Source organism: Mizuhopecten yessoensis, unplaced genomic scaffold (assembly GCF_002113885.1).
Source record: "Mizuhopecten yessoensis strain PY_sf001 unplaced genomic scaffold, ASM211388v2 scaffold10477, whole genome shotgun sequence".
Lineage (NCBI taxonomy): Eukaryota > Metazoa > Mollusca > Bivalvia > Pectinida > Pectinidae > Mizuhopecten > Mizuhopecten yessoensis.
Window position 1 is genome coordinate 83,843 of NW_018408566.1, and position 11,117 is coordinate 94,959.

The 11,117-nt window shown below is 38.6% G+C and overlaps 1 protein-coding gene across 2 annotated transcripts in view; it reads right to left on the minus strand.

Moving 5' to 3' along the window:
• LOC110460718 (muscle M-line assembly protein unc-89-like) overlaps positions 1-11,117 on the minus strand; it is a 207,370-nt gene that overhangs the window by 42,350 nt on the left and 153,903 nt on the right. The gene's annotated exons all lie outside the window — the stretch shown is intronic.

Consider the following 11,117-nt stretch of genomic DNA (forward strand, 5'->3'; position numbering starts at 1 on the left):
AAAAAATTCTACAAACTTTCTGTAGATCTCTAAGGGAGCAGTGATTGAGAGTTATTCTATAAACTTTTTGTAGATCTCTTAGGGAGCAGTGATTGAGAGATATTCTACAAACTTTCTGTAGATCTCTAAGGGAGCAGTGATTGAGAGATATTCTATAAACTTTCTGTAGATCTCTAAGGGAGCAGTGATTGAGAGATACAAACTTTTTGTAGATCTTTAAGGGAGTAGTGATTGAGAGATATTCTACAAACTTTCTGTAGATCTCTAAGGGAGTAGTGATTGAGAGATATTCTACAAACTTTCTGTAGATCTCTAAGGGAGTAGTGATTGAGAGATATTCTACAAACTTTCTGTAGATCTCTAAGGGAGTAGTGATTGAGAGATATTCTATAAACTTTTTGTAGATCTCTAAGGGAGCAGTGATTGAGAGATATTCTACAAACTTTCTGTAGATCTCTAAGGGAGCAGGGATTGAGAGATATTTTACAAACTTTTTGTAGATCTCTAAGGGAGCAGGGATTGAGAGATATTTTACAAACTTTTTGTAGATCTCTAAGGGAGCAGTGATTGAGAGATATTTTATAAACTTTTTGTAGATCTCTAAGGGAGCAGTGATTGAGAGATATTCTATAAACTTTTTGTAGATCTCTTAGGGAACAGTGATTGAGTGAACATTCCACAAACTTTCTTTAGTTCTCTGAAGGAACACTGACTCGGATATATTCTACAAACTTTCTGTAAACTCGGAGGGACCAGTACCAGGACAGACATTCTACAAACTTCCTATACATCCACAGAGAGTATTTCTATATGTTTCCTGTATATTTCTGGCATTCACTGTTGCCCAATAAATGTCTGTACCAATTTGTCATTATGATCTCAGATACACACATGTTCACAGACAGTGGTTACAGCCAACCCTACAAACAGGTACACACACCCCACTTATAACCCAACTTACACCTGATTACTATATATATAGACTCTAGTATAATGGACACTAGACCAATTCTTTAATCTGATATTTGTTACAATAAAAGCATCATTTAATTTAGAAGAAGTGACATGAGTTGTCCAAAACAGAACTTGTGTAACTTTTGGCAAACAAAAAATACCATGGTTGTGTTGTACAAGTGACTTTGTAAGTAATGTAATGTGACAGTATGGATGTGACATTATAAATCCCAGGCACTAGAGTTGACTGGTATTCAAAGTTGACAGCTGTATCATACCCTCAATTTTTTATCATGCTTATGGAGAATTAACAAAGCAAAAACCAATGCCTTTACTAATTGGCCAGGCAAACACTTTTACACTGACTGTATAATGGGCCCTTGAATCCTTATTGTATATCAAGGCTCTTTATACACATAAATTCTGCAAAACACATTATCATCATGTTTGCAAGCCTATTACGTAATATTTCAGCCATATATATTTTTTGATATTTTCCTGTGATGTACTTGCGATGGTTTGGCTGGAGAGGTGTACATTGCTAGTGTTCTCACACATTCGATAGCTGGCTTTACCCAAACCTGACCAGGAACAAGTCCACCCACACTATCGCCATTCCTCAGGCGCCGTGGCGTCCTTATATCACATCAACACCTACACTCTCAGGTGCCAACATATAACACAGACAGGTTGTGTTGTCTACTCAGGAGATACAGGTATAATGTACCTTGTACTGAGGTGCTGAGAATGAGGATCAAGTGGAGTGGCTAAGACACATAAATATGAACAATTAGACAGCAGAGATATGGAACCTTACAGAAATGATCACTTTCTCTTGTTCTCAGTTCTATCAATGTAACAGTAGTTCTTTGGAGGCCATATCGATTGTATGTATGTGTGTATGGGGTGGTGGTGGGTTGGGGGATGTGGGTGGCCCCGGGGTGGGGGTATTAACTCATTTACCCCTGAAGTTTCATAATGGACTATTCCAACCTTTGACTTGGAAGAGTTCAAATGCGTCTTCAGGGGTGACTGAGTTGAGATAGTATCATTAGATTACAGATATGCTGAGTTTACAACAGTGCTTCCCAAAATGATTTCTTCTGCTTCTTCCTCTGCAAACAGCTGAGGGCATTCTTTCTGATGTGGGCGCTTTTAACAATCAAACAGGCTGAGATTGTTTGCCGAGATAGACTTGTAGTTATTTTCTGCAGCACCTGGTTCGTTTCTGTTTTTTGTGTGGGTTCCAGATGTTGTTTATTTGTCTCTTCAATCCCAATTGTTGTCTTTTCACATCAGCTTATTTCAATTTGTTCTTATAGGATGACAGTTCATGATTTATTTTATTTTACTCTACATGTTGAGTTAGGTACACTTGGGTAATTTGAAGTTGTTGGCAAGGCTTTAACTTACAATATAGTCAAGTATTTCTCAAGATACTTTACATTAAGGTTGTAAAAGTCACATGGGTGATTACTAAGTAGACAATACAATCCACATTCGTTTTTAAAATAAGGCATTTTCCCCAGATTCAATATACTCAAAACACACAAAAAGGCATTAAAAGATCCCCCCCCCCCTCCCCCTCCCAACACTTCCACAGTGTTCTGACTGTAGGACAGAACGTCATTATTACAGTGCTTTTTACAAGAACTTATTTTGCACAAAAAACATTTTAACCCACAAAATTACCCAATTACAAAAGATGAATCATGGAGAAGTTTGGAGTATATACATGTGTTCGTCTGAGAGTGCATACCTCAATATGTAATAGGGAACTAAGTACTTAGCTTGACCCAGTGACCTACTTAAGGTCAAGGTCACTCAGTGCTTATGTTTGTTTTGACAGCTGACACATATCTTTAGTATGTATCAATGAATGGACTGTAATTAAAACAGGGCTACATGAAGATCTTGAATGTGCACACATATTCTAACTATAGATTATTTTCCCAAGCTTCACTTGGAAACCAGGAACACATATTTAAAGGAGAACATCATCCTAAAAATATCACAGCCTAGCTATCACTACCTCACAAACATTAAAACCATTGTTTTTACCATTAGTGTTATTCAAATGGAATATGTTTTAATCAAGATGTTTTTGAAAGGTAAGCCGGTACAATTTTACAGATTCCAGCTAGTTTTATATCTGTTTATATTGAGTTGTGGGGAGTATGCACCCAGACACTCCTTTAATGAAAGGAAGCTACCTCTGTGGAAATTGTTTACAACTTGTTGCCATGGTAATGTGGCTTCCAGCAAATATTTATGAGACTGGGGTAGCTAATCCCATTATAATCCCATTACCATACCTTTCTGTCTTAGAGATACAGTGAACAGACAGGACAGAGATTATAACATTCTTTACCAAGTTAATTGACAAATTACAGGGCTTACTGCGAGGGGATTGAGCAGTTAGAGGGAAGATGGGGCGGGGAGAAGTTAAATTAAAAAGATGGAGTCAGATTACCTTATAGACTCGCCCCGGCCGTCTCTAGAATATTGAATCATTTAGAAAAAAATGAACTCAAATAATTTTTATCACTTAGATGTCTGATCCTAAGTTCTAAACTAGGGGGAGATAAGCTAGAAGTAAAATGCAGCCAGGAAATTGTTTACAAAAACTTAGGGGCTGGTAGCCAGTCTAGTTACCTTATTTTACCAGCATTAAACACTGTAGTTCCTAGCCAATTTTTACCAAATATCACTGTTCTATATTGGACAATGATTGACTCCATGATCTGTGCTCTGTAATGCATCACCAAACTAACTGATCACAAATAGAGTTTGTTCGTCTACAATGCATCCTTGTGGTAACCTATATATTTACAAGTTGCGTACATGAACAACATAAGTGTTTATTTCTTACACATCACTCTTACTATTCTCATATCCCATAAATCAAAAGAATTCTTTTTTCATTATAACATTAAAATCATTATGGGGCCCATTAGGGAAAATTATTGGTTGGTATATATAACACATACCTCATTATCAAGTTTAAAAATAGAAAGTTCACCACAACAGTAAGTAGCTTCCTATAAATACTTAAGCGATTGTTCCGATGGTCCTAACATCTTCTTTCTGTACCTCTAAAGTACTGCTACCATGTAGGTTTTATAGTCTACTGTGACTAATTTCTACACAATTTTATTATTTCCCCTCAGTGGACCTCCTCTGGACATTTTTGGAAGTACATTTTGTATGTAAGCTGATGCTCACAGGAGGAGAAAGATAAACAAACCCTGGCAGTACACAGCATCATCATCAACACCAGCTCCTGTGGTAAATGTTCTCAAACCCGACACAACATATATCTCCTTACCACATCAATTTAATCATTTGGAAGACTCCAGGAATTAGTTATCAAGGATATGTTTTACCAAACAAAGTTTGTATTAAAGAAGGAAACAAATATCAGTCCAAGATGATTTCATCAATGAAACCTTAGCTCATTGAACTTCCAATAACACCTTTATAAGGCTGTTAAAACAAGCAAGTGCAGGATTTCAAAATCTCGATCAAGACTTTTTTATTTAGTCCAAAGAATTGTCAGAATGTTTACCACCCAAGAAACAGCACCCTGCAGGAGTCCCAGAATTACACTTTACACACCACACATCTATGTCAGAACACCTGTCTTGTTACACCTACCCTACTGTACTGGATGACCAACACCCATTCCCCCACTATCCTCCTATAATACCTCCTTCAACTAGTCTTATCCTCCCCTATACCAACCCCACCCCTCGCTAATTTATTTTTTAGTACATATAAACCAAATATTACTTTTTAACTATGGATTCCCTGACAAAATGGTGTTGGCAGGGGGAGGGGGAGTGAGAGGAGTGATTTGTATGTGATTATCTACTTTGTGTATAACTATCACTGCAGGAATACTATTATTTATGTACTGTAAAGTGCCTTTGAGTAATTTTGCAAATTATATAGGGTGCTGTACAAATGTTGTATATTGTTAGACAACAGACAAAGCCTGTAAAAGTTTGTTTTCCAATCTACAGCATACCCCCTGGTATAAAACTATCATTAGTATGGAAATAAAACATGTTCTACCTGTAATTAAGCCTTTTGATGCCTGAGAAGAAGTGTTTGTAACTTTGTTAGGGTTGTAATTTTCATATTGTCAAAATGCTATCACATGATAATAATTCCAACCAAGTTTGAATTAAGAAGGTTTAACAAAATATACCCAAAAGTGATTTTTCTCTATATAAATGCTATTAATCATTTTGTACAGATAGTACATTATTCTATTTGTGTAGGGAATAAATATAGGGGAAAAGGTGTAAAAAACACTTAGGGTGTTTGGACTCAGGTGGGTGGACAAGGGGACAGCATGTATACTGATGTATACACATAACTATGTCATAAGGTGACAAAGGGTAGGAGTAGGGTATTAGCTATAGGATATAGACCTTTAGAGGGTTATGAGAGTATTGGCTATGGGGGATGGGAGGGGGCAGCATGTATGAGTTGAGGTTCAGATCAGGGGGAAGAAGGGACCTTGGGGGCTAGAATGTAACATATTTGTGAGTGGATCACAGTACTGGGGAGAAGACAAAATGTAAGAAGTAAGAAAACAAGATGTAAGGTAGGACATTAGCAGAAGGGGTTAAGACTGCAAATAAAGGTGCCTGGTGGGTGGATAAGATTTTGCAGATGGGAGATACCAACAGGTTGGGGATGGGATGGAGTGGGGGTGGACCAGATAGAAAAGGGCCTTAGGTTCTATAGGATGCAGAGTACATATGGGTGGGATGTTGATGTATAGGTGGGGTGTATTAATGGTACAGATTGTATAAGGCAGATGGTATAGATGAAGTGAGGGAAGAGTTAGTATCAAGTAAACAGGACCTGAGGTATTGATACAGGGGGTGGGGTGATTTAGGAGGTAGAGTGGTAATCCTCGTGAAGAATAGATGTGTCTGTTAAGCATACAGATCAACAGAAAGATCACAAACACAATGCACTCATCATGGTATGTATCCATATAAAGAGGTATCATCAGCAAATAGTGTGACGTTTGAGGCCAATTCATCACCAATATCATTAATATAGTAAAAAAACAAAAAAGGACCAAGGACTGAACCTTGAGGTATCCCTGCCTGTAATGTTTTCAATTAGACTTATACCCATCTATGACCACTCGCTGTTGCCTATCATGAAGGTTTGATGTGAACCATTCTAACATATTATTACATATACCATATTTTTTAGTTTATAAATTAGACTGTCATGCCAAACTCTGTCAAAGGCTTTGCTAATATCACAAAAAACCATTCTGACCTCTTTGTCTAAATGTTTTACAATTTCATCGTATATAATTAATCGTTGATACACTGTGGAATCCCTAGGTAAAAAGCCTGACTGATTCTTAGAAATAACGTTATATCTTGAGAGGTAATTAATTGAACATATATTTTAAAAAAATCAATCAAATAGCTTGCTAAATATAGGGGTAACAGATATTGGTCTATAGTTGGATGGATCACTTCTACATCTGCCTTGCCCTTATAAATTGGGGTAACATGAGCATTTTCCCATCTATTTCTTTGGTAGATTTCCAGAAGAAATAGATTTGTTGAATAGGAGATAGAGGGGTTTCACAAGAGATTGGGAGACCCCTTTTATGAATTTTGGAGGAATACTATAAGGTTTATTAGTATTGAGTAGATGGAGCTAATCAACAATGTCCTGTTCGGTTATGTCTATTGTTGAAAAGTTATTTCAAGGTCGGGGGCAGTCGGGAGGTAAATCGTCAGCATTCTTTTCAGTTACGGAAATTGAAGTGAAATAATCGTTAAAAGATTCTGCTTTATCTATGGGGTGGATTTTCAGTTCGCCGTTGATAATCAATGGAGTCATTTTCGTTTTTGTTTTTGAGATTCATAACCAATTTTGCAATATGTCACCTGTTACCTGTGTTCCACCCTCAGCCCCTCCCCTACCTGTTACCTGTGTTCCACCCTCAGCCCCTCCCTACCTGTTACCTGTGTTCCACCATCAGCCCCTCCCCTACCTGTTACCCCTCTTCCACATTCAGCCCCTCCCCTACCTTTTACCCCACTTCCACATTCAGCCCCTCCCCTTCCTGTTACCTGTGTTCCATCCTCAGCCCCTCCCCTACGTGTTACCTGTGTTCCACCCTCAGCCCCCCCCCTACCTGTTACCTGTGTTCCATCCTCAGCCCCCCCCCTCCCTGTTACCTGTGTTCCCCCATCAGCCCCTCCCCTACCTGTTACCCCTCTTCCACATTCAGCCCCTCCCCTACCTGGTACCTGTGTTCCACCCTCAGCCCCTCCCCTTCCTGTTACCTGTGTTCCATCCTCAGCCCCCCCCCTACCTGTTACCTGTGTTCCATTCTCAGTCCCTCCCCTACCTGTTGCCCCACCTCCACATTCAGCCCCTCCCCTACCTTTTACCTGTGTTCCATCCTCAGCCCCCCCCCTACCTGTTACCTGTGTTCCATTCTCAGTCCCTCCCCTACCTGTTGCCCCACCTCCACATTCAGCCCCTCCCCTACCTGGTACCTGTGTTCCATCCTCAGTCCCTCCCCTCCCTGTTGCCCCACTTCCACATTCAGCCCCTCCCCTCCCTGTTGCCCCACTTCCACATTCAGCACCTCCCCTACCTGTTACCTGTGTTCCATTCTCAGTCCCTCCCCTACCTGTTGCCCCACCTCCACATTCAGCCCCTCCCCTACCTCTTGCCCCACTTCCACATTCAGCCCCTCCCCTCCCTGTTGCCCCACTTCCACATTCAGCCCCTCCCCTACCTGTTACCTGTGTTCCATCCTCAGTCCCTCCCCTACCTGTTGCCCCACTTCCACATTCAGCCCCTCCCCTACCTGTTGCCCCACTTCCACATTCAGCCCATTCCCATGGCTAAATCTACTGTTACCACGGTATTTACTGTTCAATAAGAAGGCTTAATGTGCCTTGGTACTTTAACCCCCATACACTAAGCTACCAAGACAGGATAACCACTATCTGGCCATTGGTAATTGGCCATGTTAATTAAGGTGAGTGGATACAGATAATTACCTAAACAGTAGCTAGCTAACACACATCCCTCCCCCCTACAGCCAAACGCTAGCCAACCAATACATCCCTATCATCACAGATACATAGCCAATATTCTACAACTGTATCCTTACTAATGATATAATGGAAGCAGAAGATGTATAATTTTCATTCTGTGTTAAAAATGCTAACCCAAAACATAAAAAAAAGTGGATGTTTGTAGTTTATTAGATTATGTAAATAAATTTTGATAAAGTAGTTATGAGTTGTTTCTATACCCTGGTTCCCATACCCTACACAATTAACCTCGGAATAACTTCCCAAAGAAAATCCTTTAATCTTCTCAGCAGAATATTTTCTGAAAAGTCTTGATTTTTCTACATTCTACCAAAATAAATGGATGGAGAAATTTAAGATCCTACATTCACATCAAATGAATGGTAGAAATAAGTTCAAAATTAACACTAATCACCTATCTCCAATATGTAACAAATATATTACTAATGGTCTGACCTCCAATCCTGCCTCTAACACAACCCAAACTTATTGATCTAGACACACACTGATAGGTACCAGACAGCAAGAAAGCACCACAGAAAAGTTTTCCAAAACTATGCAACTCCAATCATAGAACCCCAAAACACATTGCCAGGGGTCTAAATATAGCCCGCCTTCAGAAATATTGACATGTTGATCATATAAAGTGATTCAGACACGTCTATAGTTAAACTAAATCTAAACAATAAAACTTACCACTTACTGCCGAAGAAAGCTTGAAGGAGAATCCGTAAGCGTGTCGTGCGATACTGATGACACGCGCTAGGCAGGTAAAGGGAATGCGAGAGAGGAATCAGGTATAAAATCCACTGTTAGAATGCATGCTTGTTTGACCTTCAGGGAACGTGGTACACAGATAATGCTACACAGAAATGGCAGAATTACTGTGAGTGGCACAGACAACTCCTGGAAGCTTCTCCCTCAGTGGAGGAGATCACTATCTGTGCGAGGAGGGGGAGAAACCGCCTCCCCCCACTGTTATCAGAACCGGACCCCCTACCTTACATCACCAGTAGTCTGGACCTAACTAGACATCAAATGTTACTAATTAACAACTTACATATTAAGTTACTACTTAAATATAAATACTTTACACTAACACACACCCATCTTTCATAGACTTACTTCAGTCCCTTACGAGTTTATTCTATACCAAACTTTCAACTCCACATTTTACATAATACTGATGATATTAAACCCCCTACCTACATTTCCTTTTGAATTCCAGGCATATTGAAATATCCTCTTTTAATATAAGAAAAATTGGAAAACTGCAAAGAGCTATTAGTAAATAATTTGACATTATACACAAGTTTCCCAAAATGCCTTTACCTTAATTATTTCTGTATATTTTCAATTAATGCATAGAAGTTATTCAATGGTTTTCTGTTGAATACCACAAACATTTATAAAATATGAGATGATTTTAATATTTTATAAGAGTGAAGTAGTGCTAAGCACTCTATAGTTGTGAAATATGTTTGATATTCAAAGGGAAACTTAAATTCATTCTTTATCCTATTCAAACATGAAAACCAACTTGTGTTAGTTGTTTTTAATATGATTATATTCATGATTAACTTGGACGGAAGTGTGTTATATTTGAAACTTTTCATGACCTATGCTTTGAAGTATAACACAGCCCAGTGAAAAAAGGAAATGTGTGACTATATGTATTTGTTTTTCATCATTGCAAAAGTACAAGAAAAAATAAAGATACCAAAAGGGCCTGAAGATGTTCACCATGAAAGTGTTTTAAGTTGCATTTATTTTTTATAGATTTCTAGTACTTTATTGCAGCAATTTCTGGCAAAATATAAAGCCTTTTTAATTCTTCAGAATTCATTTGAGTATATTAACACATTTGACCCCTGAGACCTTAAATATAAATTAAGGTCATTCCCTTTTCACAAATATTGTAGCACTCAATCAATGCCAGAAAGCCACTGATTATACACTTGGTGTAGCTACAGTTTAAGTGTTGTAGCATATTTAACCCCTGTGACCTTGAATGTAAGTCAATGTCGTTTTTTTCTAAAACATTGTTGTACTCATTACCAGAAAGACACTGACTGTATATATATCAAAACACTAGGCCTTTTGGTGTTTAATAAGATTCATTTAGAGATTTAACATATTTGACCCCTGTGACCTTGACTTTGACTACAAATCAAGGTCATTTCTTCACACAATAGTTTTACTACTGCATCAGTGCATGTAAGCAAGTGCAGGCTTGACTCAAGTTTTTGATTGTTCAGAAGATTGCACTAATTTGAATGTTTTAAAAATTAACCCCTGACCTTGAAGTTAGGTCAAGGTGATTTCTTTTCACTCATTTTTGTAGCACACAGAGCCAGCAATCTACTTTAAGCCTCCTGATATTTCAAAACATGCTCTTTGAGTGTTTTAACAAATTTGAATCCTGTGACCTTGCATACAGCAGCTTCCTACTCTTGTCAGGAAGAGACTGGTTAAAATAGCACAACTCTAGGCAATTTGGTTCAACATTCCAATACACAATGTATTGCCAAGCACCTCCTAGTGGCCCTGTTTATACACAATGTATTGCCAAGCACCTCCTAGTGGCCCTGTTTATACACAAATTTCGTTTCCCTTCACAAACATTAATTTAGGGTGCTAAATAATACACATCTACATCATCTGAAAGCTGAAAAATAACCTTTTTTGGATTTCCTCAAATTTGATTTTTGTCCCTTATGGGCTCCTAGAAGTGGTAGCTCCTTTCCAACTACGAATTATCATCATCTGGGAATACCTCTTATCTGATTTAGTTGTTATTGGCTTGATAAGCCCTGAAGAAGAAGAAGAGGCTCAAAGAAAAAATGGATTGATGGCAGGAGATCTCAATAGCTCATTTGACCCTTCAGGCAAGGTCAGCCAAAAACAAACAGTAACATTTCATAAGACACGCATAAGTTTTAAAACTGACAATCAGTCCCCCCATATCACTGCCTGTGTCACACATACATAAAACTGACAATCAGTCCCCCCATATCACTGCCTGTGTCACACATACATAAAACTGACAATCAGTCCCCC